General features: G+C 37.7%; 1 protein-coding gene across 2 annotated transcripts in view; it reads left to right on the top strand.

Annotated features, from left to right (window-relative positions):
* The first annotated feature begins 5054 nt into the window (after window positions 1-5054).
* LOC128650371 (mothers against decapentaplegic homolog 4) overlaps window positions 5055-25797 on the top strand; it is a 218923-nt gene continuing 198180 nt past the window's right edge. Inside the window, exon 1 of one of the 2 annotated variants that reach the window (XM_053704283.1) lies at window positions 5055-5647. The gene's annotated coding sequence lies outside the window, so the exon portion shown is untranslated. Of the gene's footprint in view, window positions 5759-25797 lie in introns of both variants that reach the window. The other variant, XM_053704276.1, reaches the window with a different exon arrangement.

Below are 25797 nucleotides of genomic sequence, written 5' to 3'. Positions count from 1 at the left end.
ATAACTTGTAATCATCACAAAATGAAGGTTTCACTTTGGCAGGGGCTTTCTTTCACTATTTATTCTTTAATTTCCACATTGACACAAACCATAAAATTACCGTCCGTTTCGGTAAAATACCGGCTGGGTGGCAACCCTAATGTCCCTTTAAGGGTCAGCACTAACTGCCTGAAATGCAAGTCTGTCAAAAGATCTGAGATAAGGAGGCAGTCTGCAGAAGCTTAGATACAAGGTAATCACAGAGGTAAAAAGTATATTTCTATAACATTGTTGGTTATGCAAAACTGGGGAATGTTAAATAAAGGGATTATATATATTTTTAAACAATAACATTTTTGGTGTTTTCTATCCCTTTAAGGCAACTGTCTCAAATATTTGTAACCTCAGACTTGAAAGTTCTAGTCACCTAGTGTGTCCACATTTATACATTCCATTGTGGTGTAACCAAAAGCTAGTAGGTGCTCAAACCTCTCTCAGTTGTGAGGGTGATGGATGACAAAAGATATTTTCATTTTAACACTTTTCATGCCAAATGGTGCATTATTTGATTAAAATGCAAGGGTACCAATACTTTCAGCCAGATCTGTACATTTCAGTGACGTCAGAGGCTGGTGAGGCAGTGGCTTGGATACGCCTTCATTCTTTAGATATCCTTTGTTGAAGAAATAGCAATGCACATGGGTGAGCCAATCACATGAGGTATCTATGTGCAGCCACCAATCAGCAGCTACTGAGCATATTTAGATATGATTTTCAACAAAGGATATCAAAAGAATGAAGACAATTAGATATTAGATGTAAATTGGAAAGTTATTTAAATTGCATGTTCTTTCTAAATCATGAAAGAAAACATATGGGTTTCATGTCCCTTTAAATGGTGTCTTGAAAAACTGGTCAACTTAGTAAACATCTGATTTTAGTCTAAAGGATTGTAACAGAAACTCTTGCCAGATAACACAATGCTTGCTCTGATTATGAGATCTAGAAATCCATGCCCATTAAAATATGTTTAAAACATACTTTTTACTTTAATGCTGCAAATTATGCTTATAGATTCTTTCATTATTCAGTAAATATAAAAATGTCTTGATCCAGTGGTGGCTGGTGAAATTTAAAGATGGTGGGGCGCTTGACCCCACCCCTTTAAATAAAGCCACACCATCAGATGGCACTACCAATTCATTAATTAAATAAATAAAAGGTAGACAGAAACACATACACAGAGGGCTAGAGAGAGAAAGAGAGAGAAAGACACACACAGAGGGTTAGAGAGAGAGAGAGAGAGAGAGAAAGAGAGACATACAGAGGGTTAGAGAGAGAGAGACACACACACAGAGGGTTAGAGAGAGAGAGAAAAAGAGAGAGAGACACACACACAGAGGGTTAGAGAGAGAAAGAGAGAGAGACAGAGGGTTAGAGCAGTGACGTGCACTCATAGGAGGCAGGTGAGGCAGTGCCGCACCTGCCATTTGGGGCAAAAGAAAAACAAATATAGAATTTTATTTAAAAAAAAAAAAGCTAATTTTTTTTTTTTTTTACATTTCAAACTATAATATTGTGCAATAGAGAGGCACTGGGTTCTGGTGTTTCTCTATTGCGCAATATTTTAAATGTATTTTTATATCTAGCTGCTCTGCAGCATCACCCGGTGGTGATTTGCAGGAGCAGCGTGGCTGAGAAAAGTGTTATATGAGGCATCTCTAATGAGGCCTCGACTGTTCCCTGGGAGACCGGCTCATCTAATCAACACCGGTGTTTAACTTTTCTCCCTGGCTCTGCTTACACTACTGTGACTGTCTATGCCGGGCCCTGTGTCTACTGCGCATGCGCAAGGAAGGAGCAGTCTGGTGGCGTGGGAACAACAGTCAGTGCCACTCATTCCTGACCTACCTGTTTGGGAGTCTGACTGTCAGTGTCACTGTCACCGTCCGTCATTGTGAGCCGGCTGCCGGAGTGTGAGCCAAGTAACTAGCGAGTGGAGTGGAGGAGCCTGCCTGATCTAACCGGCACCGCATATTGCAGCTGCTGCCCCCTGGTCCTGCCTGACCTGTCACCTGAAGGAAGGAGCCGTCGTCGCCGAGTCAGCACACAGTCCGTCACACTGTCACACAAGTAAGTCATCAGAATGACAAGCCATGCCATTGTGTGATCGTGTGATGATGGTGCTGCTGTTATATTATGCTTGTGAGACTTAATACGGTAGTGGGCGCCCCCCCCCCCCTCTGCTGCTCTGATGTGAAATTTGAAATTTTGAAGTGCCTGTGTGACCGTGACCATCAGTGACTCAGTCTGACTCTAACATCCTCTTCACTGCTTATTTGCTTAATAAATGTATTTTGTGTATGACCCGGTCAGTGTTGTAACTTACAACACTGACCGGGTCATAAACAAAATACATTTATTAAGCAAAACTTGCAAGTTACTATGGTATGTTCTCTGGCTGCCAGTGCTTAATAAATATATTTTAATGAGCAGCCATCTTGTGATTTAGAGTGCACTTTAATAATATATTATACTAGGCATTAGGCAGAGTAGTGGCCTCCCCCTCTGATGTAAAACTTTGTGTCTGGTCAGTGTTGTAACTTGCTGCTATGCTATGCTATGCTATGTTCTCTAACTGCTTAATAAATATATTTTACAGAATGAGCAGCCATCTTGTGATTTAGTGCACATTAATATATTATAGGCATTAGGCAGAGTAGTGTCCTCCCCCTCTGATGTAAAACTTTGTGTCTGGTCAGTTTTGTAACTTGCTAAGTTGCTATGCTATGTTCTTGTTCTCTGGCTGCTTACTAAATATATTTTACAGAATGAGCAGCCATCTTGTGATTTTGTGCACATTAATATATTATAGGCAGAGAAGTGGCTGTCCCCTCTGATGTTAAACTTTGTGTCTGACCTGGTCAGTGTTGTAACTTGCTAGTTGCTATGCTATCTTCTCTGCTTACTAAATAAATTTTACTGACTGTTTAGCCATCTTGTGATTTTGTGAACACACTGCAGTAAAATATATTAAGGCAGAGAAGTGGCTGCCCCCTCTGATGTCTGATGTTAAACTTTAAGTGTCTGACCGTGACAGTCAACATCAGAGGGGGCAGCCACTTCTCTGCCTATAATATTTAATTTGCACAAAATCACAAGATGGCTAAACATTCTGTAAAATGTATTTAGTAAGCAGAGAAGATAGCATAGAAAGTTACAACACTGACCATGTGAGACACAAAGTTTAACATCAGAGGGGGGCAGCCACTTCTCTGCCTATAATATAGTTTCTCCCCTCTGTCTCTCTATCTCTCTCTCCCTGTCTTTCCCACCCCCTCTGTCCAATTTACATCTAATATCTAATTTCCTTCATTCTCTTGATATCCTTTGTTGAAAATCATATCTAAATATGCTCATTAGCTGCTGATTGGTGGCTGCACAATAGATACCTCATGTGATTGGCTCACCCATGTACATTGCTATTTCTTCAACAAAGGATATCTAAAGAATGAAGGCGTATCCTAGCCAGTGCCTCACCTGCCTCTCACCTCACTGCACGTCACTGGGTTAGAGAGAGAGAGAAAGAGAGAGAGACACACACACACACAGAGGGTTAGAGAGAGAAAGAGAGACACACAATCACACACAGAGGGTTAGAGAGACACATAAGGGATGAGAGAGTCAGAGGGGGAGGAAGAGAGACAGAGAGACCATGGGGAGAACAACACATAAGGAGAGAGATGGATAGATAGATAGATAGATAGATAGATAGATAGAGAGACACACACAAGGGGGGAGGGAGAGAGACCACTGCATTTTTAAGTAATAAAACAGCAGAGCTACAGAGAGTTCAGAAAGTGAAGGCAAGCTGTTAAGTTAGTGGGTGTAAAGGTTGAGGAAACAAAATACAAAAACGACCCTGCTATAAAAGAGTAAAAAAAAACACTAAACCACATTCATTAAATTATAATTTTCACTAACAGAATCACTTTCAGTGAAATCTAATGTTGTAGAACTTACTTCAAAGATGTGTCTTAAACACTGCTTATTGATCCTGCTCTCTGCCTCCGTCTGAACATTCCACTGCACTTAGAGGGGAAGTACAGAACTCTCTTTTTCACTTTAGCAAAAGCTGGCAGCTTCACAGCACAGCAACAAAATAAATGAAAGTAGTTTTTTTCCGTTTTTGTTTTGTTTTATTTTATATGATTTAACATCCAGCCCCAACCCTAAGTTCCACTTACTAATGCCTCTCACTGGATTTGTTCAGCCCAAATGGGACTGCCTCAAATAAGCAGATAATGGGCCATGCAATGATCTTAACCACTGTCATCCAGTAGATGGTGCAGCATGTTGTGTAATGGTGGGCAGACCTGCTTGTGCCTCTCCATTGCACAACATGTATCTGTGAAGAAAAAAAATGCTGGGGAAAAAAAATTGCAATTTTTTAATTTTATTTTTTTAAAGCCAATAAAAAAATATATATTTTTGCCCATATGAGAGGTGAAGCACTGCCTCACCTGCCTCTAGTGACTGCACATCACTGGTACATTTACTGTTCTGAGTAAGCCTAATGGGAACATGTCCCGAAACATACAATAAACGTTATGGTTTTCTTTCTCTCTCTCCACTCATTCACTCTGTCATCCATCTAAATATACTGTAAAATGATTTTACCATTACCAATGAAAAAGCTGTTTTACGGAAGCAAGTATATATAATGTTTGAGTGACCAAAAAATACAGAATTGAGCATAGATCGCGAATTAATGAAAACAGAACTGAAAAACATTCCCTTGGTGTGTAAAGTAACTCTGGTCATTTACGGATTAACCTATCTATATAACTTATTGTCTAATCATCCCTATCACATTTTTTATTAGTCCGATTACACCGCTCCAGTTCTTTGGATTAGTTATACTTTTCCAGTGATGCCAGCTCTGTCCTGTAACACGCTCCTCGGCCTCCTTAAGAAATAAAGTAAACAAGAGCGGTGCCAGTTACAAAAGAGCAGACCGCGCCCGCAAGATACGTTTCACCTTATTGGCTGGTGCGACGCCCGCGGATAGAAGCTACGCTATGATTGGCTGAGGGTACCCGAGCAGCGGCTGACGCGCACCCCGGTTTCTCCTATTGTTGTATTGAAGCAGAAACAAGTTTTAGAGAGGGAAGCTTAGAAAAGAGTTTAAGACAGAAGAAGTTGAGAGTGAAGGAAGATAAAGTTAAATATACAGTAAAATTGCGGGGCAGGCAATAAAAAAGAGGGAAAAATAACAAGGTTTATAGTATGAGAAGTCTATTAAAAAGAATAGTAAATTATAAAATCGAGTTGAATAAAATAGGATAGGGGGATGTAGAGAAATAAGGCGATAAGGATAACGAAATAAGGAGGGAGGTGAAAGAGTACGTTAAGGGGGGCTGAAGGGTGGGAATAGCGCAGAACGGAAAGGGAAGAAGAATCCTCAGAGTTGTGCACTGATTTAGTAAGGGACAGAAAGAAAGGTAAGATAGTTGTGCAACGCGATAGGAGAATGAAGAATATGTCAGGCAGGGAAAGTAATGTAGTGAAACTGTAGTGAAGAAGACAGAAGGGGCCGAAAACACATCTAGGGAGAAGATCTGCACAAAGGAGGAAGCAGGAGAAAGATTGAAGAGAGGACATAAAGGTATAAATATTACAGGGAATATATAAAGAGTCAGCTCAGATACAGGCCTGGCACGGTGAGGATGCTTTGGGTCCTAATAACGTGGAGCTGAGGAGAGGAGCTGAACTAACAGTGAGTAACGCACATGTGTCTATATAGAGTCGTGCACTGCATATGCCGAGTGCACAGCACTATCCATATACTTATGGTATCAGTAATTACACCTTGTGGATGTCCTAACAACTATTATACCATTGCCAACGCAAGGGTCGTTGGTTTTTTCAAACCCATCTTTCTCATGCCACTTTACCCCCTTACCCATCTGCTGCTGACAGAGAGCTCGTCTTTGAACCTGGTTTATTACTGTCCTGTCTGTGTAAATCTAAAGCAAATGTTTCTATGTGGGGGGTACAGGTTTGTACAGTTATCTTCTACAGTATTTTGCATTTTTCAGTAATTATATAAAGAGACGTTTGACATTTGCAAATAGCTTCAAAGATACCCTCTTTTAAAGAGAACACAAAATATCTAAATAGTACAAGATCCATTTAACACAATTAAAATACCTCCTAATGTTGGTATGATCTTTAATTGGGAGGTATCTGTTGCCCCGTTTTATTCTGTTTTTAATCCAGTTTCCTTCTAGAAAACCTAAAAATGTCAAAACCCACAGGAAGCCCCAGTCCTATCATGAAACCATGCCCAGATAAAAAAAAACAAAACAAAAAAAACTATACCCACAAACTGTATACTTTATTGGAAAATAATAGAAAAGTAACCATTGATTATTTGTTAATAAGGTCGCTTCATTTTTTTGTCTCCATTATGTGACTGGCACTCACTGCATGCAGATGAATGCATTAGTCAATGCAATTTTTATAGAATCTCCCAACCCCACAGAGCTTTATAGTTATATGCAAGCAATAGTGTAATATTAAAATGATCAAACAGATTACAGCATTTCTTTTTCCACTTTTACGCCCCTTAAAATACTTTACTGGCAGAACACATAAAAGTTGCATAAAACAGAATTTTAAACTACTTTCCTCCATTGTTTTATCAAATTTGCTTTATTCTCTTGGTATCCCCTGTTGAAGAAGCAGTAATGCATTACTGGGAGCTAGTAAATGCATTGGGTGAGCCAATAACATGAGGCATATATGTGCAGCTACAAATTAGCAGCTCCTGAGCCTACCTAGGTATCATTTTCAGCAAAGGATACAAAAAGAATGAAAACATTAGATAATAGAAGTAAAGTGGAATATTTTTTTCTTTTGTTTAAAGTGGTATTCAAACCAAAATGAAAATACACATTAGTGCTTTTCACTTTTGGATATAAGTATTTTTTGTAACACATTTGTATTAGCAACAAAACTTCTAGTAAATATGTATGGACACGTGGAATGTATCCAGATGTGCACTTTAAATGCTCACGATTGTATGACAGTTCACATTATACAAGGCACCACCGGCCTTCTAATAGGAACACTGGTGCACAGACCATACCTGGGTATGCTGCACATGCCTGAGCATAGTAAAAGCTCTCTCTAAAACATTGATATAGCTTACTAGAAGCATTTTTGATAATACAGATGTGTTGCAAAAATGCTTCTATTTGACATTGAAATGTATTGATGTTCAGTTTTGGCAGGGATGTACGTGGCAGTAATATTGCTAATGGGCTTGAAGACTTTGATTGAAGCTAACAAAATTCTGTAATAGTTTAGACCATTTTACTAATACACTATTGCTTGTCTATAACTATATGTTATCGCCCTGCAAAGGGGTTAAACACATAGTTAAAGTCAGCTTCAGTGTAGAAATGCACTACTGGGAGCAAGCTGAATATATCTGGTAAGCTAATGACAAGAGACATTTGTGCATAGCCACCAATCACCAGCTGGTTCCCAGTACTGCATTGCTGCTCTGAGCATACTGTGAGCATCTAGGTATGCTTTTCAACAAAGATTACAAAAATAACCATCATTTTGATTGTATAAGTAACTTTCTTAAAATTGCTCGCTCTATCTGAATCTCTGTGAACCACTCGTAGTAATGGTTTAAGACATTTACAGGAGTGTATTAGAAAATTCACCCCTTTTTATTATGGAACTTATCATCATTGGTTAAACGGACTTTGCAGAACAATTGTATCTTGCAAATGGAAAAGGAGAACTTTTTTTTTTTTTTTTTTTTTAAGGTACAGAGCACATCTTTGTAATTTGTCCCCACCTTGTATCTTAGACTGTAGTACTATTCTTGGTTTTTCAGATGTTCCTATGTTGATTAAATCTTCTTTTTCATGATCATTGGCTGAGTGTGACATCTCCCACATCTATATTTGAATGACAGGGGTAAACCTCCACTAGCCTGTAACTCAGTACAGGAACAATCAGTTGTATGGAAGAAATATTTTGCCTAAGCCCTCCCTTCTGAATGTTTAAAAAAATAGTCATGTGCTTATTTCTATAGAGGTTTCATTGGCACCAGCAGTGTAATATCCACATTTTAAAAACAAACAAAACAAAACCATTCATCAGCAGAGTGCTTATATGTTTGAGTTGAGTAGCAGTTGAAGCACACTATTGAGGGTAAGAAATCTTTTTATTGGCTCAGGATAACTGAAACATGAGACCCTAGATCATTTGTTTTATTTACAAGGGACAGTAAACACCTTATAATTACAAAATCTGTACTATACAATAACATAACGTTAGCAATGAGTACTCTGATTTGCAGTTGTTTTCAGTTAAAGCCAAAATGTGAAAATATGTTGTAGGGCTGGCCTTGAGAAGTCAGCAAGTTGATTTTCATGCCAGAGCTAAATTACATGAAAAGGGTTCAAAATAAATAATGAATATATTGCAAAGTTGTTTCATTATGCATAACTAAACATTTTATTTAAAAATCTCACTGCTGTGTGCCTTTAACTATGTGTTAGCTTTTGCAACGTGTTTAAACAAATAAAGTCCACTCCACAGTGGCATTTTTCTTCTGAACGGATTCAGAACCATAATTGACATCTATGTACATATGCAGCTCCTGATTGGCTTATTGGCCATGTCCGATCCAGCAGTGGAAGTGTACTGCAGCTTCAAAACTAACTTCACCTGTTTGCAAGGGTTAAATATATAATAAGAAATACTCAGTAGTGTGATCAGAAAATGTTCTAGTTCTTTAAAGGGTTCAGTAAAGTAAAAATGAAACGTTCATGATTCAGAGAGAGTCTGAACTTTTAAACAACTTTAAAATGTATTTATATTGTGAAATTTGCTTTGTACTGTTTGCATCCTTTGTTAAAGGGTAAACCTAGGCAGGCTTATAGGAGTGTGCATGTCTTTAGCTCTCTACGGCCGCAGTGTCTGCAACTATGTATGACACAGCTATAAACATTGTTGTAACATTGCTGCCAGATACCAAAGACACGTGCACACTCCTGAGCTCACTTAGGATTAATCTTTAACCCCTTAATGACCACAGCACTTTTCCATTTTCTGTCCGTTTGGGACCAAGGCTATTTTTACATTTCTGCAGTGTTTGTGTTTAGCTGTAATTTTCCTCTTACTCATTTACTGTACCCACACATATTATATACCGTTTTTCTCGCCATTAAATGGACTTTCTAAAGATACCATTATTTTCATCATATCTTATAATTTACTATAAAAAAAATTATAAAATATGAGGAAAAAATTGAAAAAAACACACTTTTTCTAACTTTGACCCCCAAAATCTGTTACACATCTACAACCACCAAAAAACACCCGTGCTAAATAGTTTCTAAATTTTGTCCTGAGTTTAGAAATACCCAATGTTTACATGTTCTTTGCTTTTTTTGTAAGTTATAGGGCAATAAGTACAAGTAGCACTTTGCTATTTCCAAACCATTATTTTTCAAAATTAGCGCTAGTTACATTAGAACACTAATATCTTTCAGGAATCTCTTAATATCCATTGACATGTATATATTTTTTTTTAGTAGACATCCCAAAGTATTCATCTAGGCCCATTTTGGTATATTTCATGCCACCATTTCACTGCCAAATGCGATTAAATACAAAAAATTGTTCACTTTTTTACTAATTTTTTCACAAACTTTTGGTTTCTCACTGAAATTATTTACAAACAGCTTCTGCAATTATGGCACAAATGGTTGTAAATTCTTCTCTGGGATCCCCTTTGTTCAGAAATAGCAGACATATATGGCTTTGGTGTTGCTTTTTAGTAATTAGAAGGCTGCTAAATGCCACTGCGCACTACACGTGTATTATGGCCAGCAGTGAAGGGGTTAATTATGGAGCATGTAGGGAACTTTTAGGGATAATTTTAGCTTTAGTGTAGTGTAGTAGACAACCCCAAGTATTGATCTAGGCCAATTTTGGTATATTTCATGCCACCATTTCACCGCCAAATGCGATCAAATTAAAAAAAACTTTAAATTTTTCACAATTTTAGGTTTCTCACTGAAATTATTTACAAACAGCTTGTGCAATTATGGCACAAATGGTTGTAAATGCTTCTCTGGGATCCCCTTTGTTCAGAAATAGCAGACATATATGGCTTTGGCGTTGCTTTTTGGTAATTAGAAGGCCGCTAAATGCCGCTGCGCATCACACGAGTATTATGGCTAGCAATGAAGGGGTTAATTAGGTAGCTTGTAGGGAGTTTGCAGGCTTAATTTTAGCTTTAGTGTAGAGATCAGCCTCCCACCTGACACATCACACCCCCTGATCCCTCCCAAACAGCTCTCTTCCATCCCCAAACCCACAATTGTCCCCGCCATCTTAAGTACTGGCAGAAAGTCTGCCAGTACTAAAATAAAAGCTATCTTTTATTTTTTATTTTTTTGAGCATATTTACATATGCTGCTATGTAGGATCCCCCCTTAGCCCCCAACCTCCCTGATCCCCCCCCAAACAGCTCTCTAACCCCTCCCCCTGCCTTATTGAGCGCCATATTGGGTACTGGCAGCTGTCTGCCAGTACCCAGTTTCAAATTAAAAACGTTTTGGTTTATTTTTATAAAAAAAAAAAAAAAAACTATTTTCTGTAGTGTAGCTGCCCCCCCACAACCCCCAACCCCCAACCCTCTCCCAGATTACTAATTTTATTTATTTATCCCACTGAGTCTCTCCCACTGAGTCCTTATATTTGTTCCATAGTGTAGGGTTCCCACCCGCACACGCGCACACCCACCCTCGTGCGCGCGCGCGCGCGCTCCCGTGCACGCATTCTGGCACGCACCCCACACGCGATCCTGCCCCCCTCCTCCATTGATCGCCGCCCACCCGCCTCCCTTGGTAAGCTCCCACCCACCAACGAATACTGCGATCAATGGCCGATGCAGAGAGGGCCACAGAGTGGCTCTCTCTGCATCGGACTGCTCAAAACTGATATTGCAGGATGCCTCAATATCGAGGCATCACTGCAATAACATGAAAGCGGCTGGAAGCGATCAGGATCGCTTCCAGGGCTTTCAAAGACCAACGACGTACGGGGTACGTCCTTGGTCATTAACTGCATTTTTTTGCAGGACGTACCCCATACGTCGTTGGTCGTTAAAGGGGTTAAATGGACATGAAACCCAAAATTATTCTTTCATGATTCAGATACAGAATACAATTTTAGAAAAGTTTCCAATTTACTTACATTATCAACTTTGCTTCATTTTCTTGTTATTCTTTGTTGAAGAGATATCTAGATAGGTAGCGTCACATGCCTGAAGCGCTACATGACAGGACATATATATGAAGATTTAGGCCTGCACTCTATACCACATAGGTCATGAACTTGTACGTTTATTGGGTGCTAACTTTTGGTCTCCCCAGACCTCAGTGTACAAATATAAAAAGAATAAAGGTGCAGTCCAATTGATTCAGGGAAAAAGGTGAAAAAAACTTTATTGCAAGTAAAACATGAGCATGTTTTATTTACAATAAAGTTTTTTTTTACCTTTCTACCTTATCAATTGGAGTGCAACTTTATTCTTGTTTTATTTGCACTACATGACAGGAAATAGTGCTGCCATCTAGTGCTCTTGCTAGTGTATTACATTGTTGCAAAACTGCTGCCATATAGTACTGCAGACACGTGCACACTCCTGAACTTACCTCTCTGCTTTTCAACAAAGGATAACAAGACAAACAAAGACATTTTGATAATAGAAGTAAATTGGAAAGTTGATTAATATTATATGTTCTATCTGAATCATAAAAAATTAGGGTTTATGTCCCTTTAAGTAAGGATACCAAGATAATAGAAGCCATTTGGAAAGTTGTGTTATGCTCTATCCCAGTGTTTCTCAACCGCGGTCATTAAGTACGCCCAACAGGCCAAGTTTTTCTTATAGCTAAAATAGAACACAGGTGAAATAATCCGCTAATTAGTAACCATGGTTACTAACCTGCTGTCATCCATCAGATGATTTTCACCTGTGCTCTATTATGAAAACCTGACCTGTTGGGGGTACTTGAGGACTGCAATTGAAAAACACTGTTCTAGCCAACCCATTTAATTTTTACTTTACTGTCCCTTTAAAGCATTTTACTATTGCACAATTATGTCCCTTTAATGTACCTTATATTTATTAGATATCACTGTATTTGTGTGTCCATACATTTGGTTGATTGTTTCGGATTTAAAGGGACATGAAACACAATTTTTTCTTTCTTTCAGGATTTAGAAAGAGCATGCAATTTTAAACAACTTTCCAAATGTAATTCTATTAGCTAATTTGCTTCATTGTCTTTGTATCATTTGTTTAAAATCATATATAAATAGGCTCGGTAGCTACTGATTGGTGGCTGCACAGAGGCCTCGTGTGATTGGCTCACCCATGTGCATTGCTATTTCTTCAACAAAGAATATCTAAAGAATGAAGCAAATTAAGTAATTGTGTTTCCTGTTCCTTTAATATAAATCAGTTTTATACTATGGCAGACACTGTTTTTTTTTTGTTTGTTTTTTAAATTTAATTATTTATTTATAGAAAGAGGCATAAATTGCAGGAAAATATATAGCTTTTAATAATTAAAGGTACAATAAACATAAATAGTAAAATCAATGTATGTCAATGAACTAATTAAGTAGTACTTTATGATAACCCTTAAATGCTGCCAAATTGCATTATTATTATACATTTTAAGCCCCATAGGTGCTGCTATACTTACCTCTCTGGTTGCCCTTTATCCCAAGCATTTATTTTTTCTATTTTGGTACAATGGGCTCACAGATAATCGGATGCCATATTGCTTGTGCCACAGAAAGAGTGTACTCCTGGTGCCTCTTCTTCACAGGCTGTTTAAGGGAAAGTAAAAACCTTGTAATTACAAGACATTTCTGTTGTGTTGCTATAGAATTATATACCAGCCAAGTCTTAATATTTTTAAAGCAAAGTAACCCCTTTTGTGCTGGCATCAAGTGTTAATTCCGATGTAGAAACTTGCAGGAAAAATGAAATCACATGATCGCAGGATTGGATCATGGGGGACTGCCTATGCTACTAGGCACGCCCCCAGTTCAATTTTTCACTTTGCAAAAAAGGGAGACTGCAGGACGCCATATAAGGTAGGATGTTCCATGCCGTCCCAACGGCATTATAGCCGAGCACTGTTAGGACGGCATGGAACATCCTAGCGGCGTCTAGGGGTTAACATCATTTTCAGCCACTGTTGTCATGTTAGTGTTAAATGCATTGTTTTGCAGTTGTTTTCTGATAAAGCCAATTAGGGACATATATGTAGCAGTGTTAGCCTTGATAAGGCTTCAGGTGCATTTTGAGTTCTGAGATTTATAAGTTGGTCAACTTATAAAAAGGGGCAAAATAAATAATAAAAATGCATAGCAAAGTTATTTTGTTATGCACAACTACTGTCCCTTTAAATGACAGTTAAGTTTATTTTCACTTTAAACACCATTTGTCATATCTTATTTTGAATAAAAGATATGTCCTAAAGTTCATAAATAAAAGAAGCACAATGACCATTGTTTAGCTATCGGATCTATACAAATGCTACTTATTTTAATAGGTTTATTAAAATTCAGAAGGGAAATGTTCTCCTATTAAGATGATAAATAGCAGAACAAATCGATATGATTATAGAATGGAAGACAATAGGTTTACATGTGGAAATACTTCCTTACAGAAATAAAAAGCATATACATGTATAATTATTTCATTCATTTATTCCGGGGATATATTAAAGGTTATTTTTAGGAATGTGGACGGACTAGATAAGCCTTTGCTTTTTTTCCCGTCCTTTGTCAAAATCTGTTTTTGTCTTTTTAAAGGTCAAAAATCCCTCCCCTGAATAAGTGTATTCTATGATCATGTTCCTTAGCTTTTTTTTTTTTTTGCTATTTAGAATAGTGACCATTTTTTTTACCACAGTGCCTATAATTAAGAAGTAATGAAAGGGTTACACAGTTTCCTATGAGTGAGATCACAGGAATAATTAACTTCAGCTGAAACCCTTTCAAAGGTTTTAAGTGTTTGACTTTTGGATGTTTTTTGTTTTGTTTTTTTTAATGATAGACACAGTGTTTCAGATGCAATATTTTTACATAGTAAGGTCCTACAATAAACTGTAACAAATTTACTGGGTTAAATGTCCTACACAAGTCTAGATCTGGTGCAGCCAATCTCCACGCTGGGTTTTGATGATGAGATTTTTGGTGAAGGCATGTCAGAAGGGGTAAGATTTTATGTAGATAGATGTAATATTACTGGCAGCAAATGAGAGATATATATATATATATATATATATATATATATATATATATATAATATATAATATATATACATACATATGCACGGTCTCCAACTTTTAGGAGTAATCTAAATAAAGATGAATGGCTGTCCTATAATAGTATATAGTATAAGGTGGCCATATTCAATACAGATTGATGTGTTTTAAAGTGTTTACACATTAGAAGATATGAAATGTAAAAATGTTCTAGTCATATTCCTTTCTGAGATAAGTGATAGTTTCCCACTGCAGCCTGTAACAGCTGCTTGTTGCTCGTCTCCATGACGACCATCTTTTTTCCTTTTGATAGAACACTGAGATGTTTCACATGTAGAATAGATAGAAAACAGATCTTTATACACAAATCTTATTAAAATAGATTAAATATAGTATTCATGTGTTTCCTAATATTTCCTTTATATTTTATTTTTGCTGTTTGGTAATATGTATTATCTGTTCCGGTCTGATATGGAAATGTTTTAAGTGTCTGCAGGAATCGCATATATATTCCAGATGTTTTACTTCATACTTAAAGGGACAGTAAGCACCAAAAATGTTATTGTTTAAAAAGATAGATAATCCCTTTATTTACCATCCCCCAGTTTTGCATAACCAACACAGTTATATTAATATACTTTTTACCTCTGTGATTACCTTGTATCTAAGCTTTTGCTGACTTCCCCCTTATCTCAGATCTTTTGACAGACTTGCATTTCAGGCAATTAGTGCTGACTCTTAAATAACTCCACGGACGTGAGCTCAATGTTATCTAGATGGCGCACATGAACCAACGCCCTCTAGCTGTGAAAAAAATGTCAAATGCATTCAGATAAGAGACGGCTTTCAAGGGCTTAGAAATTACCATATGAGCATACCTAGGTTTAGCCTTCCACTAAGAATACTAAAAGAACAAGGCAAATGTGATGCTAAAAGTAAATTGGAAACTTGTTTGAAATTACATGCCCTATCTGAATCATGAAACTTTAATTTGGTCTTTACTGTCACTTTAAAAAGAGGGATAGGAAATAGCACATCCTCCCGATTTTACTTAAAGTGACAAATGTAAAAAGACAATGTTCTACTGTAGAGTATTTACCGTCACACTATTGCTTGCATATAACTGTGAGTTTAGCTCCTGCAGGTGGGTTAAACAGATAAAACCTAGAGCAGCAATGCACTTCTGAGACCTAGCAGAATAATCTGGTGAGCCAATAAATAGAGGCATATGTGTGTAGCCACCAATAACCAGCTAGCTCCCAGTAGTGCATTTCTCTTCCCAAATATAGCTATTGTATGCTTTTTAACAAAAACACCAAGAGAATAATGTACATTTGATAACAGAAGTAAATAGAAAATGCTTCTAAAACTAAATGCTCTATCACGGAGGCACAGATATGTAACAGAGTTAGCCTTGATAAGTCAGCAGGGTATTTTTCATGTTCTGAGAATTAGAAATTGCTCTTCTTTCAGAGCTAAATTACATGAAAGAGGGCAAAATAAATAAATATATTGCTTAACTAAACATTTTATATAAAAGTCTCTTTAACAGAGGAGAGGTTGGGTTACAGCTGTTGGCCAAGAGAAAAGCCCAAGTCCTCAATTTTATGTTTTTAGCCTTTGTTGCTTGAGTGAGTGCCAGCTAATGTATCTTACAATGTTTGTTTTTGTTTGTGGTTTACTCTCTAGATTGCACCCAGTCTGCTCTGAAGCAAATTGCCTAATGTCAGGTAACGTGCACATGTCCAGGTTATCTGAAATGCACCCTATTTCTTGTGAGAGTGCTGAGTGGGACAGAAGATGCACATGCCGACTGGACTGAGTGTACAACACATTATGGCACTAACTCACCTCCGTGGACAAAAAGCAGAAAATGCTAAATACTGTACATAACATGAGAGATTAAAGGGATAGTTTTACCCCCAAATTGTCTCCTTTTATTTGTTCCCAATGATCCATTTTACCTGCTGAGGTGTATTAAATTGTTTACATGTAGCGTATTTACCCTTATTTCGGCTGATTTAGCCTGTGGGGTATCTGCCTATACTGAGTGCAAGATTTATGACAGGGCGAATGCCCCAATCATTTGCAGGCTCGCTCATTTGAGCCTGCAACTGATATTTATGAAGCAGCAGTTTAAAACCGCTGCTTCATAAACCCTTTGCGCCAAAATGGAGTTGGCGGATGAAAATCACCCTGTATTCATTCGACCGGGGTGATTGACAAGCCCTACTGTCACGCAATTGGTTGCATGAGGGTAAGGGGGCGGGATTGCACAAGTGTTCCCTTGTGCAAAGATAAATATGGGGGAACACATTCGCCCCACAATTTGACATAAGATGCGGACAGGTTCACAACACGTGAATCCTCTCTGCTGGCAAATTGATAAATCTTGCCCTGAAAGTTTCTATACTGAAGCTTTGGCTATTGACAAGCCTATGTAACATATCCCTCAGAAAAAACACTCTCCCAGTGTAGTGCAGGATAGTTAAAGGGTCACTCAAGTCAAAACAAAACTTTCATGATTCAGATAGAGCATATCATTTTAAACAACTTTCCAGTTTACTTCCTTTAACAAAATGTGCACAGTATTTATAGGTTTACATTTTTGAATCACCAGCTCATACTGAGCATGTGCAAGAATTCACAGAATATATGTATATGCATTTGTAATTGGCTGATGGCTGTCACATGGTACGAGGGGAGTGGAAATAGACATAACTTTGAAATGTGTCAGAAAACAAATCTACTACTTATTTGAAGTTCAGACTAAGTGCTATTGTATCGTCTTTTTATCATGCATTTGTTGATTATGCAAATCTATTGTATTTACTGGTCCTTTAAAAAAAATGTCTTTTTTGAGCTTTAGTTTACAGACAAATATAAGATAAGGGAGCAACTGTGTGTACATACAATGATAACAGACTGAGATATGTTACTTGAAACTCAACCCATTAAAATAGGCTGTGGTTTAACCCCTTAACGACCGAGGACGTGCAGGGTACGTCCTCAAAAAAAAGGCAGTTAATGCCTGAGAACGTACCCTGCACGTCCTCGGTGTGGAAAGCAGCTGGAAGCGATCCTGCTCGCTTCCAGCTGCTTTCCGGTTATTGCAGTGATGCCTCGATATGGAGGCATCCTGCAATAACCCCCCTTGGCCATCCGATGCAGAGAGAGCCACTCTGTGGCCCTCTCTGCACCGGACATCGGTGGCCGGTATCGTTGGTGGGTGGGAGCAAGTCTGGGAGGCGGGTGGGCGGCCATCGATGTGCCCAGTGGAGGGGCGGGAGCGCGCACGGGAGCGCGCACGTGCACGGGGGGCGGCGGGCGGGCGCGTGCACGGGGCGGGAGCGGGAGGGAACCGCTACACTACAGAAAAATCAAGTTTCAAAAGTACATCAAATAACTTTTTGAAAGCTGTAAATAACAGCTAAGAGATGTGGAAGGGGTGGGGGGTTGATCTTGGGGGGGGGGGAAGCTACACTGCAGAAAAGGGTTTTTTTTTTTTAAAAAAGGCACATTTTTTCACTAAACTGGGTACTGGCAGACAGCTGCCAGTACCCAAGATGGCGCCCATTAAGGCAGAGGGGGAGGGTTAGAGAGCTCTTTGGTGGGGGATCAGTAAGGCTGGGGGCTAAGGGGGGATCCTACACAGCAGCATATGTAAATATGCTAAAAAAACCAAAAAAAAAAACCCAAATATAGCTTTTATTTTAGTACTGGCAGAGTTTCTGCCAGTACTTAAGATGGCTGGGACAATTGGGGGGTGGGGGAGGGAAGAGAGCTGTTTGGGAGAGATCAGGGGGTCTCATGTTTCAGGTGGGAGGCTGAGCTCTACACTAAAGCTAAAATTAACCCTGCAAGCTCCCTACAAGCTACATAATTAACCCCTTCACTGCTAGCCATAATACACGAGTGAAATGCAGCGGCATTTGGCGGCCTTCTAATTACCAAAAAGCAACGCCAAAGCCATATATGTCTGCTATTTCTGAACAAAGGGGATCCCAGAGAAGCATTTACAACCATTTGTGCCATAATTGCACAAGCTGTTTGTAAATGATTTCAGTGAGAAACCTAAAATTGTGAAAAATTTAACGTTTTTTTTAATTTGATCGCATTTGGCGGTGAAATGGTGGCATGAAATATACCAAAATGGGCCTAGATCAATACTTGGGGTTGTCTACTACACTACACTAAAGCTAAAATTAACCCTAGAAGCTCCCTACATGCTCCATAATTAACCCCTTCACTGCTGGGCATAATACACGTGTAGTGCGCAGTGGCATTTAGCAGCCTTCTAATTACTAAAAAGCAACGCCAAAGCCATATATGTCTGCTATTTCTGAACAAAGGGGATCCCAGAGAAGAATTTACAACCATTTAAGCCATAATTGCACAAGCTGTTTGTAAATAATTTCAGTGAGAAACCAAAAGTTTGTGAAAAAATTTGTAAAAAAGTGAACGATTTTTTGTATTTAATCGCATTTGGCGGTGAAATGGTGGCATGAAATATACCAAAATGGGCCTAGATCAATACTTTGGGATGTCTACTAAAAAAAATTATATACATGTCAATGGATATTCAGAGATTCCTGAAAGATATTAGTGTTCTAATGTAACTAGCGCTAATTTTGAAAAATAATGGTTTGGAAATAGCAAAGTGCAACTTGTATTTATGGCCCTATAACTTACAAAAAAAGCAAAGAAGATGTAAACATTGGGTATTTCTAAACTCAGGACAAAATTTAGAAACTATTTAGCACGGGTGTTTTTTGGTGGTTGTAGATGTGTAACAGATTTTGGGGGTCAAAGTTAGAAAAAGTGTGTTTTTTTCAATTTATTCCTCATATTTTATAATTTTTTTTATAGTAAATTATAAGATATGATGAAAATAATGGTATCTTTAGAAAGTCCATTTAATGGCGAGAAAAACGGTATATAATATGTGTGGGTACAGTAAATGAGTAAGAGGAAAATTACAGCTAAACACAAACACCGCAAAAATGTAAAAATAGCCTTGGTCCCAAACGGACAGAAAATGGAAAAGTGCTGTGGTCATTAAGGGGTTAAAAGCACAAATAAACCTGCAATTTCTCATACGTTCTATACTCTGCAGCTGGTATAACAAGTCATTGAAAATACATTAAGGGAAAAACAATTTTACAGTGTACTGTCACTTTAAAGGGACAGTTCACTGTAAAATAGTTTTTCCCTGAATGTGTTCCCCATGACTTGTTATACTAGCTGTAGCGTATACAATATATGAGAAATTACTCATTTATGCTTCTTTTTGCAAAATAAATAGCTTGATTTGCACTCTTAAAACCACAACCCATCACAATAGGCTTGGCTTGCTGACAGATCGGATCTCCTTATCCTATCACTCACATGCTTCCCTTTCTTATCTCTGTCTCTGTACAATACTTAGAAAGACAAATTGAAAATTAACCTTTTAGAAATGTTTTTAGAGAAAGTTTTTTGGGTAAACTGTCCCGTACACCTTTTAGTCCACATATCTCATCAATGCACCTTCGTGATTGGGATCCTTGCCTTAGACTTTGCAAATCTGAATGTTATCCCTTATTATCAGTAAAAACAACACAGTAAACCTGGTGCTCTGCTATCCTTAGCCGCATTTCCAGAAATTAGTGTACAGCCCCAACAAGTATATAGAAGTTTAATATGTAGATATTGGCACTTACAGCCTGGATAACTAGAACTATAATCATATTTATTAAACACTTGACAAATGATCCATATGCAGATATTCTATAGAAAATATCTATATCACAATAGGTAAAGTGCACTAGTCCTACAAAGTGGTATAAAGACAGTGAGTGTTTTAAGGTAATTTAAGCTTTATTTTTGATTAGGGAGACATTACTGATATTACTTTGGACAATGTTAACCCTTTGGACACTGTGCATATGTTATATTGGAGGTTATATAGATATTATGCATATTGATAATTTAACAATATCAAGTAAAAAAAATAAATAAAAAAAAATAGTAGAATTCTAGTTACCCAGGCTGTGAGCACCAACATCTACATATTACACTGCTATCTATTGTTATCAGGTCTTATGTGCATGTTCAAGGCTGTTAAATCAGTGCTGTTACTGTATAACACACTGTAAGCAGTGGTTTAACCCTTTGATTGCCTCTCATGCAAACAAGGCAGTGTTTACTTACATAGGATGGGAGACAGTGGTCTACTGGTACTGATCTGTGCATCACAAGGCACAACAAAGTCTATTACACCATTCCAGACTACCCACATCCATTATTTTTATATGCCTGTATTTCATCCACTTCTTTTGTTTTTAATGCATTTGTTGTGACTGATTCCCACTGTAGAGTGAGCAAACTTCTGGGCATATAATTGTTGGAAATATGTGGGCTGTGCTGAAGTGCTACAACAAGCTGAGGAAATGTGGAATGTACAAACTTTTAGCATCAATGACTGGAGAAAAAAAATCATCATGCTGTAGTTATTATAAAATAATTTCACTACTGCTTTTAAAGAGGGCAATAACACTACAGCCTTTTAACTAAACCTATATACTGGTGTTACAATGATCCAGGTGCTTGGATGCCTGAGGCAGAGACTGTTGTGTCTTTCCCATGTCTGCTACAGCTTCCGGTCCCTGTCACTCATCAGTCTGTGATTCTCCCCTCTATCACATCACGTTCCTTAGTTTCCACCCCCCCCTGCTTGATTTTGGGGGAACAAGTTGGACTTTGTCCTAATAACTGAGATAGACTCTGCTGCAAATGTAGCAAGAATCTCTAATTGTAAGATAGATTGATCATTGCGGCAATGTCTGTCATAACTTAGTACAGACTTTCAGCCAGGGTGTTGGAATACCCTGAAAGGTCACCTTGAACAAAATGTGGAATATTTATACCCCATGAATATATATATATATTGTAGCGAAATGTCCCTTTTAATATGAGTAAAAACAGGGTTATTCTCTGAAGGACTGACATAGTAGTAAATACCCTGTGATTATTAGACATTGCTGTTGTGTTGCTATAGAATAATATATCAGTCATGTCTAAACAAATTAACATCTTATTTGCTGCAGTTGTTTTTCAATGGCCAAACGCCACCCCCCTCCTGCCTTATTTAAAGGAGCCAATCCAGGTTTCAGTCTGCAGACAACAAGTGCGTTGTTTTGCAGTTGTTTTCTGCTAAAGCCAATTAGGGAAAGATATGAAAATGTGATAATAGAAGTAAATTGTAAAGTTGTTTAAAATTGCATGTTCTATATCTGAATCATGGAAGAAAATGTGGGGGTTCAGAAGACATTTGCATGTTTTGTTTTGTATAGCAGTTCCAGATAATATGGCTGACTGTGTGAAATAAATATAAATCATAAACCTTCAACAATTAACATGTCTGGGGAAGTGTCATATATGTGATATCATAATATGTTCCGTTTTAATGCACGAGTTTGAGTAGTGGTTGTTCATACTGTATTTCCCAAATTTATTCCTACATATCTCCTTTAGGTATATTTTTTTGTATGAAATAACAAGTTTATGCTAATTGAAACCACAACGCAAGGAAATGGACTAAGCTTGTAGGCAGACTGGACCTTATTCGCGTATCTTAAGTAGTATAGAGAGGACAATGGAAAATTAACATTTTAGTATCTTTGTCGCACTCCCTACTGGGAGAATAATTTAATCTAAACCTTCTGGTTTTTCTATAACCAATACCCCATTTTCAGTATAGATGGGGATACAACAGATACAATGACAAAATAGAGATAAATGAGCTGTTTGTAAACAGTTATATACATTCTAACAGATAATAGATCATTAGGAATACATTAAAGGAATGAGAAAATTACAGTACACAGTCCCTTTAATGTGTCAGTCCCGGGGTGCTATTTTGTAGAGATGATTTGCTTTTCTAACATGTGACACAGCTCCCTGCAAGTAAAATGTAATTCTTGGAACTTAAAGGGGCAATAAACCTACAAAATAATGTTATATAATATTTTGTAGGTTTACTGCCCCTTTAGTGGGACATGAAATCCAAAGTTTTTCTTTCATGCTGCAGATATATCATGTAATATTAAACAATTTTACTTTTATTATCAAATTGTCTTTGTTCTTTTCGTATCTTTTGTTGAAAAGCAGGTATGTAAAGCTCAGGAGCGTGCACTTGTTAGGAACAAATTGTATGCTCTGTCTGAATCACAAAATAACATGTTTGGGTGTTATATCCCTTTGCTTGACAAACGGGTGAGAAATTCATGTTCCTGATCTCTCTTGCTGTAGCCAATCAGAGGCTGCTCTATGGCATAATAAATGATTGAGAATATATTGTCTCCCTCAAGATTCCGTTGAATGCTGTGAATTTAGAGCATTGTTTCAGACACACAATTGAGATGACTTAGTTTGGGGTAATTATAGACCAGATACACATATTAAAGAGATGCATGTGATAAGTTTTTATTTACTTTCTTTTAGTCCTTTTGGGTCTACTAAAAGCTATAGTGTTTATGCTAATACTCTATAGGCGTAGAGCAAACACTCGCCTTTACCTTGCTGTTAACTTCTTTACAAGGCTTCTCTAGAATTAAATTGACAGTAAACAGCTTGATATTGCAATATAAAATGTTTAAATGGTAATGTTTTCTGTAAAATTGATTCCTCCTTAAAGGGACATTAAACCCAATTTTCTTTCATGTAATTAGCAAGAGTCCATGAGCTAGTGACGTATGGGATATACGTTCCTACCAGGAGGGGCAAAGTTTCCCAAACCTCAAAATGCCTATAAATACACCCCTCACCACACCCACAATTCAGTTTTACAAACTTTGCCTCCTATGGAGGTGGTGAAGTAAGTTTGTGCTAGATTCTACGTTGATATGCGCTCCGCAACAGGTTGGAGCCCGGTTTTCCTCTCAGCGTGCAGTGAATGTCAGAGGGATGTGAGGAGAGTATTGCCTGTTTGAATTCAATGATCTCCTTTTATGGGGTCTATTTCATAGGTTCTCTGTTATCGGTCGTAGAGATTCATCTCTTACCTCCCTTTTCAGATCAACTATATACTCTTATATATATTTACCATTTCCTCTACTGATTCTCGTTTCAGTACTGGTTTGGCTTTCTACTACTTGTAGATGAGTGTCCTGGGGTAAGTAAGTCTTATTTCTGTGACACTCTAAGCTATGGTTGGGCACTTTTATATAAAGTTCTAAATATTTGTGTTTAAACATTTATTTGCCTTGATTCAGGATGTTCAATATTCCTTATTTCAGACAGTCAGTTTCATATTTGGGATAATGCATTTGAATAATCAATTTTTTCTTACCTTAAAATTTGACTTTTTTCCCTGTGGGCTGTTAGGCTCGCGGGGGCTGAAAATGCTTCATTTTATTGCGTCATTCTTGGCGCTGACTTTTTTGGCGCAAAAAAAAATTTCTTTGTTATTTCCGGCGTCATACTTGTCACTGGAAGTTGCGTCATTTTTGACGTTTTTGCGCCAAAAGTGTCGGCGTTACCGGATGTGGCGTCATTTTTGGCGCTAAAAGCATTTAGGCGCCAAATAATGTGGGCGTCTTTTTTAGCGCTAAAAAATTTAGGCGTCATTATTGTCTCCACATTATTTAAGTCTCATTGTTTATTTGCTTCTGGTTGCTAGAAGCTTGTTCACTGGCATTTTTTCCCATTCCTGAAACTGTCATTTAAGGAATTGGATCAATTTTGCTTTATATGTTGTTTTTTCTATTACATATTGCAAGATGTCTCAGATTGACCCTGAATCAGAAGATACTTCTGGAAAATCGCTGCCTGATGCTGGATCTACCAAAGTTAAGTGTATTTGCTGTAAACTTGTGGTATCTGTTCCTCCAGCTGTTGTTTGTAATGAATGTCAAGACAAACTTGTTAATGCAGATAATATTTCCTTTAGTAATGTTACATTACCTGTTGCTGTTCCATCAACATCTAATACTCAGAGTGTTCCTGTTAACATAAGAGATTTTGTTTCTAAATCCATTAAGAAGGCTATGTCTGTTATTCCTCCTTCTAGTTAAATGTAAAAGGTCTTTTAAAACTTCTAATTTTTCAGATGAATTTTTAAATGAACATCATCATTCTGATTCTGATAATGATTCCTCTGGTTCAGAGGATTCTGTTTCAGAGGTTGATGCTGATAAATCTTCATATTTATTCAAAATGGAATTTATTCGTTCTTTAGTTAAAGAAGTCTTAATTGCATTAGAAATAGAGGAATCTGGTCCTCTTGATACTAAATCTAAATGTTTAAATAAGGTTTTTAAATCTCCTGTAGTTATTCCAGAAGTTTTTCCTGTCCCTGATGCTATTTCTGAAGTAATTTCCAGGGAATGGAATAATTTGGGTAATTCATTTACTCCTTCTAAACGTTTTAAGCAATTATATCCTGTGCCATCTGACAGATTAGAGTTTTGGGACAAAATCCCTAAAGTTGATGGGGCTATCTCTACTCTTGCTAAACGTACTACTATTCCTACGGCAGATAGTACTTACTTTAAGGATCCTTTAGATGGGAAAATTGAATCCTTTCTAAAAAAAAAAGCTTACTTATGTTCAGGTAATCTTCTTAGACCTGCTATATCTTTAGCGGATGTTGCTGCAGCTTCAACTTTTTGGTTGGAAGCTTTAGCGCAACAAGTAACAGATCATAATTCTCATAGCATTGTTAATCTTCTTCAACATGCTAATAATTTTATTTGTGATGCCATCTTTGATATCATTAGGGTTGATGTCAGGTATATGTCTCTAGCTATTTTAGCTAGAAGAGCTTTATGGCTTAAAACTTGGAATGCTGATATGTCTTCCAAGTCAACTTTGCTTTCCCTTTCTTTCCAGGGTAATAAATTATTTGGTTCACAGATTCTATTATTTCAACTGTTACTGGGGGGAAAGGAACTTTTTTACCACAGGATAAAAAATCTAAAGGTAAATTTAGGTCTACTAATCGTTTTCGTTCCTTTCGTCACAATAAGGAACAAAAGCCTGATCCTTCCCCTACAGGAGCGGTATCAGTTTGGAAACCATCTCCAGTCTGGAATAAATCCAAGCCTTTTAGAAAGCCAAAGCCAGCTCCCAAGTCAACATGAAGGTGCGGCCCTCATTCCAGCCCAGCTGGTAGGGGGCAGATTACGATTTTTCAAAGAAATTTGGATCAATTCGATTCACAATCTTTGGATTCAGAACATTGTTTCACAAGGGTACAAAATAGGCTTCAAGATAAGGCCTCCTGCAAGAAGATTTTTTCTTTCCCGTGTTCCAGTAAATCCAGTGAAGGCTCAAGCATTTCTCAAATGTGTTTCAGATCTAGAGTTGGCTGGAGTAATTATGCCAGTTCCAGTTCTGGAACAGGGGCTGGGGTTTTACTCAAATCTCTTCATTGTACCAAAGAAGG

Source organism: Bombina bombina, chromosome 1, assembly GCF_027579735.1.
Source record: "Bombina bombina isolate aBomBom1 chromosome 1, aBomBom1.pri, whole genome shotgun sequence".
In the NCBI taxonomy this organism is placed as follows: Eukaryota; Metazoa; Chordata; class Amphibia; order Anura; family Bombinatoridae; genus Bombina; species Bombina bombina.
The sequence above is the reverse complement of the archived record's forward strand: the minus strand, read 5'-3'. Positions and strand labels throughout refer to the sequence as shown.